The sequence below is a fragment of the Leptonychotes weddellii genome, chromosome 7 (assembly GCF_054177405.1).
Source record: "Leptonychotes weddellii isolate Sample4059 chromosome 7, ASM5417740v2, whole genome shotgun sequence".
NCBI classification, from domain to species: Eukaryota; Metazoa; Chordata; class Mammalia; order Carnivora; family Phocidae; genus Leptonychotes; species Leptonychotes weddellii.
The window spans coordinates 20,704,593-20,727,771 of NC_138375.1; the positions used below are offsets into that span (position 1 = coordinate 20,704,593).

The 23,179-nt window shown below is 38.1% G+C and overlaps 2 pseudogenes; both read left to right on the forward strand.

Moving 5' to 3' along the window:
• Nucleotides 1-1,340: 1,340 nt before the first annotated feature.
• LOC102734314 (annexin A11 pseudogene) lies at nucleotides 1,341-3,962 on the forward strand (annotated as a pseudogene).
• Nucleotides 3,963-5,256: 1,294 nt separating this feature from the next.
• Nucleotides 5,257-23,179, forward strand: part of LOC102734911 (phosphatidylethanolamine-binding protein 1-like) — a 48,890-nt pseudogene continuing 30,967 nt past the window's right edge.

Below are 23,179 nucleotides of genomic sequence, written 5' to 3' on the forward strand. Positions count from 1 at the left end.
GCACTTTATAAATACAGGGATTTTTTTTTTTTTTGAACACCAACTTCACATATGTGCAGTAAGAGTAATATATAATAATACAGTGAAACATTTCAACTAATGAATAGTTTCATATTATTCATAATTCATAGCTTTTCTTTATTTAGCACTGAGACCCTTAAGTCTACCCTACTTGAGCCAATTGTTTATTAACGTGTGTAACACATGTGACATTTTTCATAGCCCATAAGCCTATTGCCTTCATTATACCTTTTCCCCAGGACAGACATATGGCAACCCTAGCACATATATTACATTAAATATAAAGTACACTACCAACAGAATCTGATAAGGGAAATCTGTGTCCTAAGAGGGCCGGCTGAGGCAGGGAGAGAGTCCCAGTCCTTGCCCCGGGGCTCTTCCGGGTTCTTCTCCCTGCCCCACTTCGAGCACGCACCAAAAGTGCCAAGAATGCAGAAGTAGAAGTGTATAAATTACCCCCTTTGTTTGTGCTCGGGGCTCAGACCTTTGGAGATCACTCTCCTCTGAGCCTGCCAGCGTTAAACAAACTTCCTATCCTCTAAGACTTCCGAGTGCCACTTGGTTCTTCCATCAGACAATCCAGTCCAGTTTCCGTAACATTTGGTTCTCTGACCGGGAAACCCAACCACGCTGGCCCATTGTTGCCACCAGTTTGGGGGCAGTGGCCGGGCAGTTACAGAACGAGAGATCATAACAGAGAAGGTGCGCCCAGCCTAATTCTCAACAGTGTCCTTTCCCTGTCGCCTCGGCCTGGCCCCACTCCGCTGCTCCTGCCAGACTCAACGAGACTTGACAGGTGATGACCTGGTCCCAACATCAGACTACGGTAAGGCCTGGGGCCCCAGGATCCAGACAGGGCCACACCTATTGGAGTGGAAGGGGAGCCTGATCACCACCCAGAGACCTCTTAGAGGTCTCACAGGTAGGGATTCCCAGGGAGGGAATGTAATAACTTCTGGGGTGAATGTGTGAGTGAATGTGCAGTCTGACCTGGCTTGCTTAAGCGGACTGATTCTGTGACTCCACGGGTGGGCACCCTTAAGGTCCCCAGAAGCCTACAGAGTCTGAGTGGGCCCGTCTGCGATTCAGGGGTGAATGGAATATAGTCTATGGCAGCATTGGAATAGTTTCCAATGATAAGTCACAAGGCTGAGACTGCTAAGGCTAAGGCTCACCTAAGCTCCTTCGGGACATGGCCAGAGGGGAATCTGATTGGTCTTCTCACCTCAGGAGGCACCCCCTTTGTCTGTCTCTGTGCCACCCCACACGGGGACATCACCATGGGGTCAGGGCAGAGTAAACCTATGGTTCTAGAGACCATGATCAAAACTTTCAAGAAAGTGTTTTTGGGAGACTATGGAGTCAGGATGAACCCCAGCAAGTTGAGAACCCTCTGTGAATTGGAATGCCCCACCTTTGATGTCGGGTGGCCTTCAGAAGGGACACTGGATGTCCCAATGATTCGTCAAGTATGGCGAGTCATAACAGGAAAACCAGGACACCCCGACAAGTTTCTGTACATTGACTCCTGGCTAGGGATTGCTCAGACCCTTCCCCTCTGCCTGCGACTCGCTTGCAATAGGCAGGGACAGGCCAGGGTCTTAATCGCCTCATCCAAGAGACCTAAAGAAAATCAGCAAAAGCCCCAGTCTCCACAAATCCTAGCCGAACACCCCGAGGATGAACTGACCCTACCCCCACCGTACGTACCCCCAAAACTGTCTACATCTGGCCCTTCAGGTCCAGACATTCCACAGCCATCGGTTTCACCGGTGCCCCCAGGCCCAGAGGATCCACCAGTGCCCCCAGGCCCAGAGGATCCACTTTCTCCAGGACCAGAAGCCAGGCTGCACCCCAGGCCAGGCGCAAGTGCCCTCCAAATGCTGGTACAAGAGACGCGGGAACCCAAGAGGCACGATGAAGATGGGACGGTCCAACCCGGCCATTCCATGATGTATTATCAGCCCTTCTCCACCACTGACCTCCTCAACTGGAAACGTAACACCCCATCCTACTCTGAGAAACCACAGGCTATAGTAGACCTCATAGAATCCCTCTTCCAGACTCATCGGCCAACCTGGGAAGACTGCCAACAGTTACTCGGAACCCTGTTTAACACAGAGAAAAGGGGGAGAATAATGAAAGGTGCATGGCAGTACCTGGAAGAGCACGCACCAGCAGGAGTCATCGACCCTGCTGCCTGGGCTAATACAGCAGCACCCAAAGAGCACCCAGCATGGGACCTCACAACAGCTGAGTGACAGGCCCACATCTGCTGGTACTAGGAGGCCCTCCTCCGGGGAATCTGGGCAGGAGCTAAGAAACCCATGAACATGACTAAGGTATCCTCGGTCACTCAACAACCAGGGGAATCCCCTGGGGACTACTACGAAAGACTATGTGAAGCCTACAGGATATACACTCCAGAAGAATGGAGGCTATTCTGTGCCCAGGCCCCACTGAGCAGCCCGCCAGAGTTCAGACTCGCCTTTCCTTCAGTATGGGACTGACCCCATGGCCAAATTTATGATTAAGTCCATGTTCACTCGAAGCCTTACAGTCAACCCCTGGTGTCAGACAGAAAATAACTCATATGGCGATGCCCCGTTCATATGGAGACCTCCTAGCCACCCCCGATGCTCCCCCATGGCCATCCCTCTTATTGTGAGCCTGCTGGGCACATCTGATGTTGCCCTCGGTGCCACTGGAGTTGGGATATCTCAGGTTCAGTACCAGGGGTTAACTCAACAACTCATGGCAGATTTTTCCACCCTCACTCAGTTGGCCCTGGCCCTGCAGTGCCAACTCGATTCACTGGCCTCAGTGGTTCTCCAAAACAGGCATGGGCTCGACCACCAATGTGTCTGGAACATTCAGAGGAGCCAATGTGCCAAACCTGTACCCTGAGATCCTCTGGTCCGCCCTGGGGGTTTTGGGCAGCCTCCGTTCAGCTTCCATCCAGCAGCCCATTCCTCTATATGGAATGTACCTGCACTTGGAGGCAACCCACACTCAGGGTTTCCAGTGTCAGGGCAGCCTATGTTATCCGTTGGGCAACAGGCCCTAGGGTCCTACCCTGGGTAGCAGTCAGTGCCACCTGCTGGGCAGCAGCAACAGCTGGTACCAAGCTTCATAGGGTACCTGGGATCCGAGACTATCACCTCAGCTGTGCCTCCTGCACAGTCTGAAAAGGCACTATAACATATGTTCCTGCTTTTGACCCCCTGAGAGAAGGCAAGGTCCTGTGGAAGTCTCAGAAAGTCTTCAGGACTGAGGAGCAGGCTGCCTAGAGAGTTGCTCCAACAAGGGGTATCAGCAGATCCTCCAGTCCTTCAAGATGGTTCCAGGATTTGATCAAAGATTTGAAATCTGAACTGTCAAGAAACTTCGAGAAGATGTCTTGGCTCAGATGAAGGCCTCATCCTCTCTGCTGCTTGGGAGAAGAGAGATGCCATCAAGAAGGCCTGCACCAATGAAGCCTGCCTGATTGAAATACTCACCTCCCACAGCAATGAGCACATCCAGGAATCGAGCAGAGGCCACAAAACAGAATTCTAAAAGACCCTGGAGGAGGCTATTCAAGACCACAAGTCAGAACACCTCCAGAAACTCCTCATCACTCTCTCAGGAAAACCAAGTGAGAGCACAAAAGTGGACTTGCCACTCATCCAGAGACATGTGGAGGAGCTAACTGTGGCTGGGGAGGACTGCCCAGGCAAGTTCAAGGCCTTTCTGGGCTTGCAGAGGCAGGCCCAGCAGGTGGCAGTTTTCAGTGAGTATCAGAGAAGACAGGGGGAGACATTGAGAAGAACATCTGCCGGGAGATGTCTGGGGACGCAGGGTAGGCAATGCTGGTAGTGGTGAAATGTTTCAAGAATAACCCAGCCTTTTGTGCCAAAAGGTTCAACAAGGCCATGGGGGGAGCAGGAACAAAGGATTGACCAGGGTATTACTGGAAGATTCTTCTGAAGATCTGTGGTGGCAACGACTAAGCAATGACTAGTGACTCACTTCTGTTCACCTGTTGGTAATAACCAGACCAGGAAAAGGCCAAAAGAATGTCCATCTGATTCTAACAAATCCACAAAATAGCTCCTGAGCTGTCCCAGTGCTGACCATCCATGGAGCCATGGCTCTCTCCTCCTGCTGCCCTTCCTGATCCTCTGTGGTATTGGTCCTGAAGGATGAGCTCTCTCAGGATGCCTTTTCCTCCCCACACCTCACAGCTTCTTGCTGCTTAAGTAGATGTTTTATTTACTGACTCAGGCAATCATTCCCCTTTGCCTGTGGCTGAGACACTTGGCTTTATTTTAATCATGTAATTCTATGCTTAATGTGGAGGCAATCATTCCCCTTTGCTTGTGGCTGAAATATTTGGCTTTATTTTAGTCAGGTAATTTTATATTTTATTTGGAGACATGTATTTGTATGTATGTCATTGCTAGACAGATGTATACAAGTCTCTTTGCTGCATACACATTTTGGGTGAGAGAGTTTGGGTGTGGGAGAACCGTTTCCTCAAGGAGTGAGAAAAGGGAAGACCTTTAAGGGTAATCTTTGCATCTGGTGAGAATGCATCACAAGCTTTGTTATTGCCATAGTCACTCCTTTTTAGAAAAGAAAAGAAAAAGAGGTCAGAAAGTCATCTATTCCTTCTTTCATGAAAAACCAGGAGACAAGGTAATTTGTGTAATTTGGAGTGATCCTTAAACATGAATGTCTATAACCAAAAGCTGTTTCTAAATTAAAGTCAGCCCCCTCTGGGGAGGGGGAGAAGGTAAAATATATAACATAGTACATATGAAAATTTAAAATGTTTAAATTAAAAATATATATATGTATATATATGTATATATGTATATATATGTGTATATATATGTATATATATGTATATATGTGTGTATATATATATATATATATAAAGTCAATACTCATGTTTATTAAAAAAAACACATAAAACAAATGGATTCACATCAAACACCTTAGCATGGTGGTCATGAAATGGTAAATAATTAGAAGAGAGGAATAGAGTGTTTGCCGTCCCCACTCTGCGGGGGTGGCTTGCTAATGCCAGGGCCGCCTCTCGCTCCCTGAGCTCCAGCTGAAGAAGAAGCGGAGTAAGTAAGGAGGTCTCTACACCATGGCTCCTACAAAGCCGCCTGCCCACAAATCCACCGGGGGTAAAGCACTGAGGAAACAACTGACTATAAATCCACCTGCGAGAGTGCGCCCTCTATGGGAAGGGTGAAGAAACCTCATCCTGACAGGCTGGTATTGTGGCACTCTGTGAAATTAGACTTTATCAGGAGTCCACTAGAACTTCTGATTCGCAAACTTCCTTTCCAGTGTCTGGTGCAAGAAGTTGCCCAGGAGTTCAAAACAGATCTGTACTTCCAGAGTACAGTTATTGGTACTTTCCAGAAGGCAAGTGAGGCCTATCCGGTGGGCCTTTTGGAAGACACCAACCTGTGTGCTCTCCATGCCAAACATGTAACAATTATGCTAGCACAGAGCACACGTACAGAAGTGTTTAAGAATCCAATCTGATGGAAAAATATTTTATTCTTTAAAAACATTTTATTCTTTAAAAAGTTTTCTCTTCTTGCTATTGGTAGTTCTGAACGTTAGATATTTTTTTCCATGGGGATCAAAAGGTACCTAAGTATATGATTGCAAGTGAAAAAATAGGGACAGAAATCAGGTATTGGCAGTTTTTCCATTTTCATCTGTATGTGGATTTTTAATATAAATGTGGGGACATAAAGTATTAATGCAAGTAGAAATGTTTCAGTGAACATGTTTCAGCAGTTCAACCTTATAACAATTATAAATAAACCTGTTAAGTTTTTCTGGGAAAAAAGAAAGGAAGAGAGGGATAGAAATAAAAAGAAACAAAGAGATAAATGAATAAAACAAGAGAAGTGTTGGGTGAAGGGGGTGAAAAGGTACAAACTTTCAGTTATAAGATAAATAAGCTAGGCACCATACTTAAGTAATTCTTTACTATTGTTGTGCATTTTACAAACTTATTTAGTTAGCCTTATATGTGATTATGTTTTTCCCTGGGTACAGAATCCCAGTTTTAAAATAATTACACACTAAGAATGCAATATAAAATCTAGTGCTGCCAAAACAAAACAAAACAAAACAAAACAAAAAACACATGACACCAATATGAATCTCACTTATTTGTAAACATCTGTTCATGGTAGTTTTCTGACATTAACGATCCTGGAGTTTGTGTTATCTGTTTGATTATTATTTCCCTGTTTTCTCTTCCTGGAATATGCATTATAGGAATGTTATATCTAATGGTCTGTGCCTTCATGTATGTTAACTTTTCTTCCTTGCATTCCATATCCTCTCATTTATTTCTACATCTGGCGAGGGGCTGTTTTCATGGACTTTGCTATCCAGGCCCTCTACACATTTTTTAAAAATTTTAGCAACCATTTTCAGTTTTCATTTTTAGGAACCCATTCTTGCTCTCTGATGGTTCCTATTGCCTAGCATTATTTTTTCTTTTTAAATGATACCACATCTTTTCAGATTTCTCTTATTAGCTGGCTTACTGTCATCATCGTTATCTTTATCATCAACATCATCACTATTGTCTCAAATCACATTTTAAACATTTTTGTTGTTTCCTGATTTTTTGCTGTTTCATCTAGAGTCCATTGATCAGTTTTTCCATCAGGATCTTTCTCTTTGGTGTTGTTTTCATTATATGTTTGGCACTCTTTGCTGTCCACTCATATGTATGAATTAACTGTTAAGTTGATTCACTGAGGATACTGGTATATATTCTCTCTGCTTTTCTGTTGTTCTCCCTTTCGATTAAGAGCACTGAGGTGTGCCCTGCTTCCTTAGATTATTGCTTTTCAGATGGGGAGTCTGAGAGCCCCCTCAGTCCATCAACCATCCCCCTCATTTAGGTAAAAATCAGTTTCTTAACTTTTTTTTATAGCTACTTGGCATAAAGATGAGGACATTTAGGGGTCTCTCCTGAGAGGAAGAGCTACATCATTGTCTTGTCAGTGCAGTGGACTAGGACTTGTGTCTTTTAATTTATCTGTCAATAAAATTCAATTTGTATAAAGTCATCCATAAATTCTTCACGATCTCTGGTTCACGTCCATTCCATCATTATCATTATGATTTTATTGCGATCTGTACTACTTTGCTGTCATTTCACTGTGAATTTATGAGAGGGAGGACAGATAATAACAATAGTAAAACACACACACGTCCCATGTACAGCAAACATATTTATACACAGACACACACACAATAGTGTATAAGTCAGGATTTTCCAGAGAAATAGAATCAATAAGATGGATGGATGGATGGATAGATAGATACGATAGATATAGAGTTTTATTATAAGCAATTGACTCATACAATTATGAAGGTTGACAAGTCCCAAGATCTGCAGTCTGCAAACTAGAGACCCAGAAGAGCCAATCTGTGGTTCCAGTCTGAATTCAAAGTCCTGAGATGGAGGAGAGCAGATGCTATGTTTCAGTCTGAAAGCTGGTAGACCTAAGACCCAAGAAGAGTCAATGTTTCAGTTGGAATCTGAAGGCCAAAAAAGACCAATGCACCAGCTCAGAGTGGTCAGGTAGGAGGAGTTCCTTTCACTCAGGCTTTTTGTCTTATTAGGTCTTCAGCTGATTGGATAAGACCCACTCACAATAGGAAGGGAAATCTGCTTTATTCAGTCTTCCAATTCATATGTTAATCTCATCCAGAAACTTCTTCACAGACACACCCAGAATAATGTTTGGCCAAATGTCCAGCCTCCTCATGCTCAGTCAAGTTGCCGCATAAAATAAAATGAACGATTGCAAGTGACTAACACTTATATATAGTTTATAATGTGTTTGATAGTGTTCCTATATATTTCATAGTATATTAGATGTTTTATACATATAGTGAGTTCTTGTTATTTACAGTAGCTATGTTCTAGAATGTCAATGCAAACAATGAATTGATGAACACTGAATCATTCAATATATAACCTTGTTTTATATGTGTTTCTCTTTAAAGATATCTTATTTAACACATACTGTTCTCTTTAAGGCACATCACCCACATCTTCTGCTTAGGAACATTAGATAACACTTCAGTACTACACTTGGGGTCATTTTAAACAGTGAAATGACCCACAAAAAGTACAAAATGCAAAAGAATGTGACACTAAATAGACTGCAAAGAGGATATTTGTTCATAGCATGAGAGCTGATACCAGAAGGCAGAGTGTCACGTTGTTGGACCTGAGATGAAAATGTGCATGTCAGGTGATTCAAATCTTTTTACCACTCTGAACATGTCTGCCAATGATCATAAAAGCACTGTGAGTATTTTTTTTTTAAAGATTTTATTTATTTATTTGAGACAGAATGAGAGAGAGAGCTCATGAGAGGGGGGAGGGTCAGAGGGAGAAGCAGGCTCCCCGCTGAGCAGGGACCCCGATGTGGGACTCGATCCCAGGACTCTAGGATCATGACCTGAGCCGAAGGCAGTCACTTAACCGACTGAGCCACCCAGGCGCCCAAGCACTGTGAGTATTGATGTGGGATTTCCATACACGTTTTGGGGAAAATCTATGAATAACAAAGATAGACTATATATTACCATCTGCAAGTTGCTGTTATAAACATATATGTCCTGGGGCGCCTGGGTGGCTCAGATGGTTAAGCGTCTGCCTTTGGCTCAGGTCATGATCCTGGGGTCCTGGGATCGAGCCCCGCATCGGGCTCCCAGCTCAGTGGGGAGCCTGCTTCTCCCCCTCCCTCTGCTTCTCCCCCTGCTTACGCTCTCTCTCTCTCTGTATCTCTGTGTCTCAAATTAATAAATAAACAAATCTTAAAAAAAATAAAAATAAAAATAAAAATAAACATGTATGTCCTTTAACACACAAGAACCCTGGGATGGAAACTAGATGCTTGGGCTCCACGTCTCTTCTCTTATATACTCTGCCTTTCAACATCAACCAGAAAACAATTTCTTTACTTTTAACAAAGTATTTGGGGTGCCTGGGTGGCTCAGTTGGTTAAGCACCTGCCTTCAGCTCAGGTCATGATCCCAGGATCCTGGGATCAAGCCTCCCATCTGGCTTCCTGCTCAGTGGGGAGTCTGCTTTTCCCCCTCCCACTCTTTCTCTGTATGCATGAGCTCTCTCTCTCTCAAATAAATAAATAAATCTTAAAAAAAACACAAAAAAACAAAGTGTTTGATTCCATGTATTTTATTCAGATCTCTAGATTAGAATTTGTTGTCATAATTTAAGTGCCATAAAATGCAACATTGGATTTTGTTAGTAATTTGTTAATAAATACAAAACCGTGTTTGCAAATTAGGATCTCATCAAATATTTTGTGATCAGCTCTTGCTAACTACCTTATTATCATTTCATAATTTATAGAAGTTAAACGGAACATTTAAACTAACTGAAAATAAATAGTGCATTTGTGATTAGATAGAATGTTTACAAATTTCATTGCAAATATATTAATAAACACACCTTATATGCAAATGCTTGTCGAATTGCTTTTTTTTGCTGTTCATTGAGATCCAACATGATCTGTTTTCTTATATGCTCTTTATTAAGTAGTTCGGATGCACAGCTAAGGAAGCAAACAGCTCATAGATTGCCAGACAGCATCCTCTTCGGCTCAGAGCAGGTGCTTTCATTGCTTTTATACTTCTCCTACGGGTGAGTTCTTCCAGCTCCTGAGGAGGTGGTAATGCGCATCACTTTCATCAATACCAGCTTCAATCCAAGGCATGTCGCTCTTAAAATAGCAGTGAACATAAACCATCTGCATTTAAGTACTTGACATTTTGGTAAAATATGACAGCTATACTAAAAACTCCAACTGTTTGACTTGAATTCCTCTGATCTTCTTTTTTTTCTTTCTATTTTTATGGGGCAAAGGTTCAAAAACAGCACAGTTACTATTTAATAAAAACAGCAGGCAATGCTTTTCACAAACAGAGAACTGCTCTCCTATTCCCATTTGAGAGACCTGAATTTTAAAATCTCAATTCCTCCTTGGAAATCATCCTACTTTTTATTCAAATTACAAGCATTCAGGTTACCAACTGTTTGAAGAATTGAAAGAGATTTTCAATTTGAAATAGACATAAGAATCCTTTTTGTTCCAACTGGGAAAAGAAATTCAGCTTGGTGCTTCTGAATTCTGTGTAATATAATACATTGCCAAATAAGACAAAATGCATTCCGTAATGCTATTTGCATTCTTCCTTCTTTCTTTCCCTCCTTCCACCCTTCCTTCCTTCCCTTCCTCCCTCTTTCACTCTCTCCTTTGATCCTCTTCTCTTTTGTTCCCCTCTACCACCCCCTTTCTTTCCAAAACTCTCCAGTCATTTCTATGGGTTATAAGTATTTGATTCTATCATTCACTCTTTACATATTCATTAACTGTATGTATGCACTGAGGGCCTAATGTGTACCTGTGTGCTGTGGACAATGCCTCAAAGCCCTTGCCCTCATGCAGCTGACATTCAAGTAGGAGGAAAGCATATTAGATTAAATCAAAAACTTAAATGGTTTTGTGATGCCTGGGTGGCACAGTTGGTTAAGGCATCTGACTCTTGGTTTTTGCTCAGGTCATGATCTCAGGGTCCTGGGATTGAGCCCCTAGATGGGCCCCATGCTCAGCGGGACTCTGCTTGTCCCTCTCCTTCTGTTCCTCTCCCCTCCCCCGCTCTCTATCTTTCTTAGAGAAATAAATAAAATATTTTAAAAAATATAAATGGTTTAGTTTAAACTAAATAAAATATTATAAATAATTTATATTTTTGTTTATGAAACAATGAAATATCATATATTTCCTAATCATCACTGTCTATTTCTTATTTTGAGTCAGAAAAAATATTCCTAATTATAAATACAGCATAAAGTTAAACATATTTAAAAACTATTATTCAGTTACCCCCACCACAATTTAAGTTCAAGGTATTTTCTAAATGATTTAAGCAGTTTATCTGAATTCAACAGGAGTAAAGCCTGTAACCAGTTTGGAAATCTGGAAAGCATTGGTCTTCTGGCCAAACACCAGACCAATGAGGCTAAACCTGAGAAAATATCCACACTAAGTGGTACCTTAATGATTCCATTATGTGCAGTTCCTTGCCTATCTTATCTCTTTCCCTCTCTCTGTGCCTCTGAACAGATGTACATGTATATGTAGAATGAATACATTGTGCCCCCAACAGAATGCCTGAAACGATGTATCATGTCATTTCATTTCAATGTAAAATAAAATTATTGACATAGAATTGCACATTCTTTACCCCCTTAGAAGATCTATTGTATTGACACCATCCTGTAGTTATTCAGTCCCTTTTCATTGATATGCCCCCTTATTCATTGCTGTTATTGTTGCTGTTGTTTTCTGATACAGACCAATAAAACTAACACCAGTTTTTGAAAATTTTTATTTTGTTCTTCATTTTAGTTTTAGTAGATTTGGATTTCTGCAAATTATTCTAGCAGTTTTTTTTTTTGCTTTAATTCCAGTATAGTTAAAATACAGTGTTATATTAGTTTCAGGTGTACAATACAGTGATTTATTCTAGCAAATTATCCAGTTTATTTTCAGACAATAGCATGGTTGAACCTGGAGGATATCATGCTAAGTGAAATAAGCCAGTTGAAGAAAGACAAATACTGCATGATTCCACTTCTCTGAGGAATCTAATATTGTCAAACTCATAAAAACAAAGTGGAGTGGCTGTTGCCAGGTGTTGGGGGCAGAGGAAACAGGAGTCACTGTTTGACAGGTGTGGAGTGTCAACTATTCAAGATCTATGAGTTCCAGAGATCTGCTATACAACATTTGCCTATATCTACCCAGAGTGCATTGTATTATGTACCCCTTTCTTTTCCATCATGATTTCAATGTGTATTGTTCTATGCTTTCATATAATTCCTGCAATAAAATTTTAACATCTTTAATTATATTTTCAAGTTGCCCATTCTCATTTTCCTTTCTTTGAATTTTAATGTAAAAATGATTTTTATAATTGCTTTCTATTTTTATCTGTTAATTCCAAAACACTTTCTTTTTATATCTGCCCAAGAGCTCTTATTATTTGATTTTTTACAAGCTCAAGGACTTCCCTCCACAGGTTTTTCTTCTTCAGAATTTGCTTAAAGTAGTTCTCATCTTTCTTGACTCCCCCAAATCAGAAAGCATAGAATGCCTCTGGAGCCATACAGTTAGGACTTCTTACACATCTATATTGGAGACTTGGCCAGCTATGATCCCTAGTGTGATTTTCGTTTCTAGAGAACTCAGTGCTAATCATGGTCTGTCAGAGAACTCTGCTGAGGATGATGAAGAACCTCTTATTTCTGAGTCTCCATCAGATTGCTTGAATAGAGACAGCCATCACTCTACAAAGCATGGTTGGACAAAGATTAAGAGCAATAATGAAACTAGTGTATCTTGTACTTTCATCAGCCAGTGCAATGTGGGCAAGTGGGACAATTTTTCTCCAGGTGCTGGAATATTCACTCATTTTCATATGTATGTTGTATGAAAATGGACATTTTCATACAACATTCAGATTGGTGATTTTTTTTTCTCTTTTCTCTTCCAGAGAACTTGCCATCTTCAAGACTTCTCACAAATACTTTCATATATATAGTTATCGGTTGCAATTATGAGAGGCTATTTAAATCTAAATTTATCCTAGTGATCACTGCACAATGTATATAAATGTTGAATTGCTATGTGGTTCACTTGAAATTAATATAATATTATATGTCAAAACACTTCAATTAAACAAACAATTGAAGAATTAAATAACAGTTATCTATTTTCTAGGCATTAAATAAAAAGAGGAAAGGCAGTCCTTCCCAAATACAGTCTGCTTTGGATATCTCACATGTGATTTTCTATGTACATATACTAGTCCTGAGTCAAAAATATAGGTTTTAATGACTTCTTTTTTTTTTTAAAAGATTTTATTTATTTATTTGAGAGAGAGAGAATGAGAGACAGAGAGCATGAGAGGGAGGAGGGTCAGAGGGAGAAGCAGACTCCCTGCCGAGCAGGGAGCCCGATGCGGGACTCGATCCCCAGACTCCAGGATCATGACCTGAGCCGAAGGCAGTCGCTTAACCAACTGAGCCACCCAGGCGCCCCTGTTTTAATGACTTCTTAAGTGGTATATTTTTAAATGATAAATGACATTCTTAGAAATATAGAAAAGAATGAAAATCATATTATATTATCTTTAGGGTAATATAATTTATATATATGTATCTAAATATATCTATTTAATATATATATATACACATATGCTTTAACAACATTTAAATCATAAATACAGGAAGAGACATAAGTAGTATAAATTGTGTGTATGTTTTAGATTTCTTAGAAATATATTCTCATCGGGCGCCTGGGTGGCTCAGTCGTTGAGCGTCTGCCTTCGGCTCAGGTCATGATCCCAGGGTTCTGGGATCGAGCCCCGCATCGGGCTCCCTGCTCTGCGGGGAGCCTGCTTCTCCCTCACCCTCTGCTTGCCTCTCTGCCTACTTGTGCTTTCCCTCTTTCTCACTTTGTCAAATAAATAAAGAAAATCTTTAAAAAAAAAAAGAAATATATTCTCATCAAATTATGTAAAAATATATATGATTTTAAATTAGCTATATTTTATATATAATTCTAGTAATCACCTCTAATATGTTAACTGTCTTTTGTCTGTTTCAAGGAATAATATTAAGCAGACATAAAAATAAGTACATACTGCATTAAAAAGTTATGACTCCTATTCTTTATACAGTCCTTTATTTCTGAGTATAGTCTTAATAACCTAATTTTTGATTGGCAATTAGTTTCATGGGTTCTTTTTTTAGGAAAAGTCAGGTCTTTAGTTGAGACCAAGAATTATCTTATCATCATTTAGTGACAATGCATAATGAAAAGAATATCAGTGTAATATCAAAAGAGATTTTTATGAACTTTCATCAGGAACCTATTACAATTCATTTGAAGAAACTGACATGTAGCATATTACTGCAATTTACCTTTGTGCATGTGAGAATGAAATTCAGCTTCCAGAATTTATTGAAGAATTGGGGGAAAATTAATTCAGATACAAATCAAGAGCAAGACAAGACAAAGAAATCTGGGGTACCTGGTCAGACAATGATGTGGGGAGAATTATTTGTGAACAGCAAAATGATGGTAGTTGTGATCAGCTATGAGAATGATAGCATCTCCAGCAGCTACAATTAGAAGATTCTCTCACCACATTCTAATAACTTTAGTAATTAGTATTTTTGAGATTTTTAAATCCTATTCCTAAATAATAAAATTATCATTATGATATTTTTCATAAAACTGTTTATTTTAGTAGAAAGCATATATTTTAGCAGAAAACATGTATTTATAGAAATAAATCTATTTTTAAACTACTTGAACTTTAAATCCTGTGTTCCACAGAAAGAATTTATTGCTACTTTACAGTTTAACAAACTCAGTTTCAATGAAATGTAATATATACCAGCAGAAAGGGCAGAATATACTTGAATTGGCTTGACAAGTATAAGCCGAGTATCTTTGAATAACTTGCTAGACGCATCTGAAGCTCATTTGTTCAACTGAAACTTAGGAATTGTAGATTCCATGAGAATAAATGAAATAATGTTTGTGAAATGCTGTTTCTAGAACATAGCAGTCAACAAACCCCACTTCTTCTCCCTCTTCCCCTTAATGCACCCACTTCTCTCCTTCTCTCTCTCTCACACACATACACACACAGAGACATGAATACAATGAATGGAAAAGGTAAATAATCATTGAGACTTGTTTAGAAATATTATAACTATAATAATATTACATGTCTACCTACAAAATAGTGACAAGAGTTCACATGGACTAAATACCTTTGCAGTTGATCTTCACTGGGTAAAAAAAGCAAATACTAGAAGCAAACATTAGAAGAAGGTCTAGTAGAGGAGATACATTATTCTTTCCCTTCTTTTGATGTTGCATACTATTGGTTCTTACTTTTTAAAAACAATTTAAATCATTTTTATTGGTCAGTGATAATGGTTTCTACTCATAGTTGGTTGATTATAAGACAAACACAAACAATTTTCCTTCAGGCTATATTTTTCTTAGCATATGTTCCTCCATGTTATACTGGCCAATGTCCTTATTCTTCCTCTTTTCTTTTCTCGCCATTTACACTCACTTTTATGTGTATGACAAAACAAACTTATTGCGGTCCCTATAAATATATATAGTAGCATAAGGTGGTTAGCATATAGTCATACAATTATAGATATCTTGTCCATTTTTCATGGCCTAAATATTTTACTGAACCAAACAGTGTTGCTTGTACAACTTGCCACTGAGCAGAAAGCCTCACTTATATATCCTACTGTCTCATATAGGAAGAAACTGAGGCCATCAGAACCTTTTTTTTTTTTTCCTTTTTAAAGAAGTGAAAAGCAGCTAGGGCATATATACATCCCTTGCTTTGGAGAATAACAGGAAATTCACATAGTGCCACTTACCATGTGGATTCGAGTTTCTAAACAAAAAAAGTAGAAGAAAATCAGTGGCACTCGATTTCGAAAATTAAATTATTTATCTTCATGCAGACAATCTACACACACACACACATACACACCCCTAAGACTTGGCAAAGAAGTTAGTAAAAAACATACTCTTTTTTTCCAGTTTGGTGGGAGTTATTGGCTATTCTTATCACAAGAATAACAAAGGGAGGCATAGAACCCCAATTATTAAAAAGGTGACTATATACCTTACGTGCATACTTAATATTAGAAAAGTATCATGGAATCTCATTTTACATTTTTGTTGGACTTTTTAGCTAATGACTGTATTCTGCTTTTATTACTTCTTTTTCCTGTTTAAAATGGATAATCTAGAAAGCTTCTTATGTAACCTCTCCAATAACTTTCTATAACCTTTTCCAGTGAGTCATTAGAAGGACAAGGAATAAAACCCATAATTAATGAAGACCACTTAGAGAAGACAAACCATCCTCCTTTGACAGGGTTCAATGTTCTTTGAATTGAATCTGGGATGTTTTCCAAATCTTATATTTAAAGCTATAAAGTTCCCTTCCTCAATTTTCTATTAATAAACAAGCTTTTCTCATATACTTTTTCCTTTTTTTAACATTTGTATGATAGCTCCTTTCTTCTTTGAACAGTGACTATTTTTTGTTCATATAATGTGAATTTGCATATATTATAAAGATATTTCAAAGATAATGTTATATGAAAAAAGAATGTTATGTAATAATGATCTATAAATTGCAGGGTATGAACCCCAAATATCCGTTTAACAGCATAGAGCCCTAGTATGAGGTCTACTGAATTTACAGCTCCATTGTGACAGCCACAATTCATTTATGACAGAGCTATATAGGTCTTCACTAATGCTATGATATATTTAGCTGTCTAGATTCTGCTGCACTAATATGGAGAATGAAAAATAAGTTGATAAAAGTCCAATTTAAATTCAACAACTAATAAAGATAGGATAAAAGTTTAGTATTGGAAAAAGTCTTCAAATATGATATGTGAAATGTCTGTTACTTTGTAGCTAATTCACATAAAAGAGGATGGTATGTCAGGAGCATAAGCCATGAGTTTAACAACTTTTGTGACAGATAATTCAAATGAAATTGGTAATATTTTTATTTCTTTATTACAGAATAATTTTAGCTGTATTTTTGAAATAAAAAGAATAAAAAATCACATTTATTTTCAATTATTTTAGAAAAAATAAATTTATATTAAAAAGGGATGTCTATTTGATGTAATGAGCACTGGGTTTTATATAAGACTGACAAATCACCTACCTCTACCTCTGAAACCAATGGCACTTTATAGGTTAATTAATTGAATTTAAATTAAAATATAAAATTAAAAAAGGGATGCCTATGACAAATTGAATCAAGAATTTGTCTAGAATTTTACTTATAATTCATGCCTCCAGTAAGTGGGTCAGCATACAAATATTTCTTTGATATGATTATTTTTGTTAATTTCCTAATTGAAAATATCATCAATGAAAATAATAAATACCATTTTTCAATCTATTCTTTTGATTTTGGGGCAGTCAAATATGTTATATTTACATAACAAATCAGCATCTGTCTCATATGTATATATACACAAATAAATAAACACACACACACACACAGAATGAATCTAAAGTGAATAAATAAGTATACAGTGGAAGTTTCCATTACTGCTACCTAATTAATAGATTAGTCAATTAACCAGAGTTCTCCAATCAGTGGGGCAATTGATAATAGATTATCACAGCATACTAAACATTCATTTAGTTTTCATATTCCTACGAAATCTTTTGCTTTTCTTCTAAAACAGTTTCTGCTAGTTGTGTTTGATAATATCAGTATGAAATTAATTTACATATATTTCTTAAATAATGAATGAACATTATACATAAATAAAGGTCCAAGGTAGAGTTCAGTTTTTTATGTAAATAGTCATATTGATAGCACTCCATAAAAATGAATAACTCAGAAATTTTAGATAATTATAGGAAAATCTACTATAAGACTGCATTTTTAATGAAGGCAATATCACTCCTAAAGAGACCAGTATTGGTCCTTGTGGTATGTGAAAAGTTATGATTTTTACATATAAAGCACAAGTAAGCATACAGTACACAAGCAAATATACAATAGTATATCTTTGGCATTAAAATTTCATGGCAAAATTAGGGGAAAATGTCTACAGAAGATCCTTAAGGGGACAATATATTTTTTTTTTAATTTTGAAAAACACTACTCTAAAAATGTTATTTTTTTATCTTTAAAATATTTTGAAGCTGAATTATTTGTTAAGTGGTTCATTTGTTATACTGTAGTGAACAATACAAAATCTTAGTTAATGAAATATGGTTAATATTTATACAAGAGTATCAATCAAAACTCCTGTTAGTAGACCCACACTCCAATAAAAGCCTCCAATCTAGCATTAAAGATCTTCTAAGTATATAGTATTGCCATCATCTGGCCAATCAACCAGAAATGTAAGAGCCGTCTTTGATAATTTGGTTTCATTCTCAGTTCCATAAGGAAATGATGGAGGATTTTTGTCTCTCCTAGCCATCACATACATCAGTAATTACTTCTAGACATTCCAAGTGTTACCACCCAAATCCAAGTATTGAAAGTCTGGACCATAGCATTTTGTTTTCTTTTAATACATCTCATTTTACTCAAATACAGTTCCCTTTTTCCCACATCCCAAGTAGAGCCTGATTGAAATATTGGTGAGACTATAAACTAGTGTTCAGTATTTATGGTATTATAACAATCTAAATTTTACCTTCATCTGGGTCATAGAGTACTTGATAACATCATTTTCTTTTTTGGTAGAAATTCATGATATCCCCAGACTTAACAATCTTCATGATTTTGTCTGCTTAGTTTCTGTATATATTTGTATCAGTTTTCTAAAGCTGCTACAACTGCCACAAACTTGTCTTAAAAAAATCAGAAATTTATTATTTCAGATTTCTTGAGGCCAGAAGTCTGAAATCAAGATGTTGGCTGTGCCACTCTCCCTCTGAAGGCTCTGGGGAGAAAGGATCATTTTTACTTCTTTCAGCTGCTGGTGACTCTTGGTATTCCTTAATTCATGACAGCATGACTCTAGTTTCTGTCTCCATCTTCGCATACCTTCTTCCATCTACCTCTATATCTCAAATCTTTCTTTTCTTTTTCTTACAAAGAACACCAGACATTGGATTTAGGGTCCACTCCAAATCCAAGATAATCTTATCTCAATAACCTGACATGATTACATCTGCAAAAACTTTATTTCCAAATAGGGTCACATTCACAGGTATGAGGGGTAAGGACTTGGACACATCTTTGAGGGACACAGGTGAAACTATTTCAACATCAAATGTGTATAAGCACATTAGATAGTTTAACAAGTTCATCACTTTAAGCAAATCTCTTTCAGAGACTCCAAACCTCCTCCTATCTGGACGGTTGGTTCTCTAGAGCAGATTCTTGCTCTCATTTTGGAAATTCAATTTGGTCATCCAGGGACTTGCCTTCATCTCTGTCTTGTGTTGAGTTTCCTGTTTTTTGAATTCAATGTCTAACTTGTTGTTTTATATTCTTTAGTTTTTGAATAGCAGTCCTGCAATGGCTCCATGGAAAGATAAAATTATGATATTTTGCATGTCTAAAAACACCTAACTCCTTTGCCTTACCTTTAGATGTAAGTATAGCAAAGGGGAGCAGAGCATGAATCCATAGGTTAGATAATGTGTAAGCAATGGGTTAACTTTCAAATGGTTTGTGCTAACCTGTTCATCACCCAGAGTTGTGGTACGGCAGTTTGCTCAAGATAGGAATAGGATATACTGGTGATTGTTACATTACAAAACACCCTTGCAGGCATTCAGTACCAGCTTATTTACATTATTTATTGAAAATACATTGATGTTCTTCAACTGGGTTTGGTTATTATGAGATCATCCAGCCTGAACTTCCCCAAAACTGAGATATCTCACACATATTTTAGTGAAAACTTTGCAACTCTGAGAAGAACACTAGAAGCTCTGCTTGGGTGTTCCAGTCCTCTTTACTGTTCACTTATGTTTCCTTGGCCCTGATGTTATATATCCTGTGCCTGTAATTCAACTTCTGTGAGCATACCTTGTTGGAATCTGGGGAAGCCTGTTGATTATCCCAATTGCCACAAATTCTGCTTTCTATTAAGATTTGAAAACATATCCCCATGTTCTAAGTTTCATTGTTGTTTTGAGAAATCTTTTTAGAAATTCTGATTCTTTATCTCTGACGAAGCCCTTTTTTTTTTTCCCTTGCAGCTTCTGGGATCTAATTTTGATATCAGCCTATCTGAAATGTCAGGATGATATGTCTTGTTGTAGAATTATTTTTATATATCCAGCTACACACTTGGTGTGTCTTTTTAATCTATAGATATCTGTCCTTGGCATTGCTAATATGTCCTTAAATTATATTTTTGATGATGTCCTCTGATCTAATTTTGGTTTTATTAGTTTCTGAAATTTCTATTTGTTAGGCTTTTGGGACACTTAGGCTTGTTCTATATTTTTTTTATCTTTCTTTTTCATTTTCTATCTCTTTTATATTTGTATACAAAACTTCTTCAACATGGGCTGTCTGTTATTTTGGTTATCAAATAATTATTTTACAAAAAGTATTCTTTTATATGGCATCCAAATTTAAATAGCTTTTTAATACCTCTTTATGAAAGTATTTGTGAGAAGTCTGGCTCCTGGTTAAAAAATCTATGTGTGATTTTTCAAGCTTGACAATAGACAATTACTAAGGCTTTGCCTGGCAGGCCTCAAACTGCCTTCCTCCAACCAGGCTTGGTACATAGTGCACCACAGTCTCTGAAGGGATTTGCAGTCAATGGCCAGGCCCCTCTGGCTGGTCATGCTCTTTGCTAGTCCAGACTAGTTCAAGCTGGTGCACGTGCCTTCATTCCTTGGTATCTTTATCTGAGACCTTGTTAGGAGTCATCTTCCAGCACCTCTGTTGAGACATCCTGTTGGGGGGAGGTCGAGAGAACCACTTTTCCCCATTCTGATTCAGTATTCAGTGCTTTTCCGCTCCTAACCCTCTCCTCACCCAACCCACAAGCCTCTGGGTCCATAAAACCGCTGAAACATTTTGTTCAGTCTTCCTCAATAATAAGAGGACCCCTACATCTGTACTGACCCACTTGACCTTCTGCCAGTGGACCATTCCATGTGGGAAAAGGAACTTGGGAAGTCAGCTTTCTCCAGTTTTAACTTCTTGCTTATACCAACACAATAAATGATTAGAGGCTTAACACTCATTTTTGACTTAGTGCTTTAACTGGATATGCAGGCATCTGACAGCTCAGCTGGGCTCCTGACAATTTGAAGTATATGTTTTGAAATTTCATTCTACCTAAAAAGTCAGTGTTCTTACAGGTTACGCTTTTGTCTGTTTCGATCATTCATAAAGATCTACCAACATGGCCTTCTACTGATATTTATGAGGTAAATGTTGAAACCATTAGTAAAAGCTCTGTGTATGTGGGCAGGGGTAACCAATTAAAGTCTTTACTGCAGAGTGTACACGTTTCTCTTTCAGTGGGAAATTCAAGATTGTCAATAGTCATGTTCCAAAGAGAAAGTTATTGACGTCTATTGACTTGGGCGTGTAGGCATGGCTGCCAGTGATTTGGGAAACAAGGTCAGAATAAGGCCAGGTGCCTAATCCTTTAATACAGGAATTCTTACATTATAGTGTTTTCAGTTTTATCTCCCTACTCTCAGTTGTGCCTGATAACTTTCATATGGAGACTATAGTTTTATATTCTCTAGGAAATAAATTTTCAAACTTCTATTGAGATGGGGCAGGGACAATCCCATGGCTACTAGAAAGCTGAAGGGCATTTTTTTTTTCTTGGAAATATTTCAAGCAATTATTTTGTTTTCTTTCCCCCACTTTATTTTTTATTTCCCAGGGAAACTGGTGAAACAATTTTTGATCCTCTTGGGAGTCCTCTGATGTGTTTACATCTCACTTTTCCACAGTGCTAAGTCAGTTAACACTTCTGCTTTCCCAGTCTTTGCTGCCATTACATGTTTCACATTCCTATGTCCTCATGGAATAGTCTACCAATGGTTTCACAGTTGCTGGTGTTTTAGATCTGTGTTTGTCTCTTCACAGAAAACATGAATCGTATTGCAATTTTATTTGATCATCTACCTATTTCCAAACACTTATTTTACATATAAAATATCCAGTCTTGATTGCTTTAAAATACAGAAAACAGACATATTGAAAGAAAGTTTGCAGTTCTATCTTTTTAATTCTACTCCCAGAGGTAACACCAACATTGTTAACAACATGTTATGTGACTGACTGTGCAGTGTGACATATGTGTGCATGTGTTTATGTGTATGTTTGTAGACACGTTGATTTGGTATCAACATACATACATAGATATACATGACTGATGTCTTGAAATAGAGTTCGGAGACTGTTGTAGCTTAAGAAATTTCGTGGCATATTCCGTTACTCTCAGACTAAGGAATTTTGCAAAGCTAAAGTGAATTTAATTGAACTGGACTGAATACAAACATCTCTAGTTTTATTTTTATAAGATAAGATTCATTCTCAAAGAGGCCCTAGAACCCTTGGAGTTTAAGGAAGAACTTGTTCTTCCTATGTTTCTCTCTTTAATAATTCAACTAATTCTAAAGAACTTCATTTATTATTATTTTTTAGTGCTGATGATTTTTCTCAGTTTATATTTGTCCAAAAGGTATTTATTCTTCCATCTGATATTTTTTTTCTAGCTATAGAAATATAAATTAATTTTATTCTTCACAAATTTGCTTTTACTTTCAGTTGTTTCTTTTCTTTTTTTTTTTTTTTAAGATTTTATTTATTTATTTGAGAGATAGAGCATAACCAAGGAGGAGAGGCAGAGGGAGAAGGAGAAGCAGTCTCCCCTCAGAGCAGGGAGCCCAATGTGGGGCTCAATCCCAGAACCTTGGGATCACAACCCGAGCTGAAGGCAGTCGCCTAACTGACTGAGCCACCCAGGCGTCCCTACTCCCAGTCGTTTCTATTGAAAAGTCAGCACCTGATCTTATTATTTCACTTTTAAAGAAAAGTACTTTTCTTCTCTGGCTCCTTTTTTTTTTTTAATTTTATTATGTTACGTTAGTCACCATACAATACATCATTAGTTTTTGATGTGATCCATGATTCATTGTTTTTGTATAACACCCAGTGCTCCATGCAGTACGTGCCCTCCTTAATACCCATCACTGGGCTAACCCATCCCCTTAACCCCCACCCCTCTAAAACCCTGTTTGTTTCTCAGAGTCCATAGTCTCTCATGGTTCATCTCTCCCTCCGATTCCCCCCCTTCATTTTTCCCTTCCTTCTCCTAATGTCCTCCATGCTATTCCTTATGTTCCACAAATAAGTGAAATCATATGATAATTGACCTTCTCTGCTTGACTTATTTCACTTAGCATAATCTCCTCCAGTCCCATCCATGTTGATGTAAAAGTTGGGTATTCATCCTTTCTGATGGCTGAGTAAT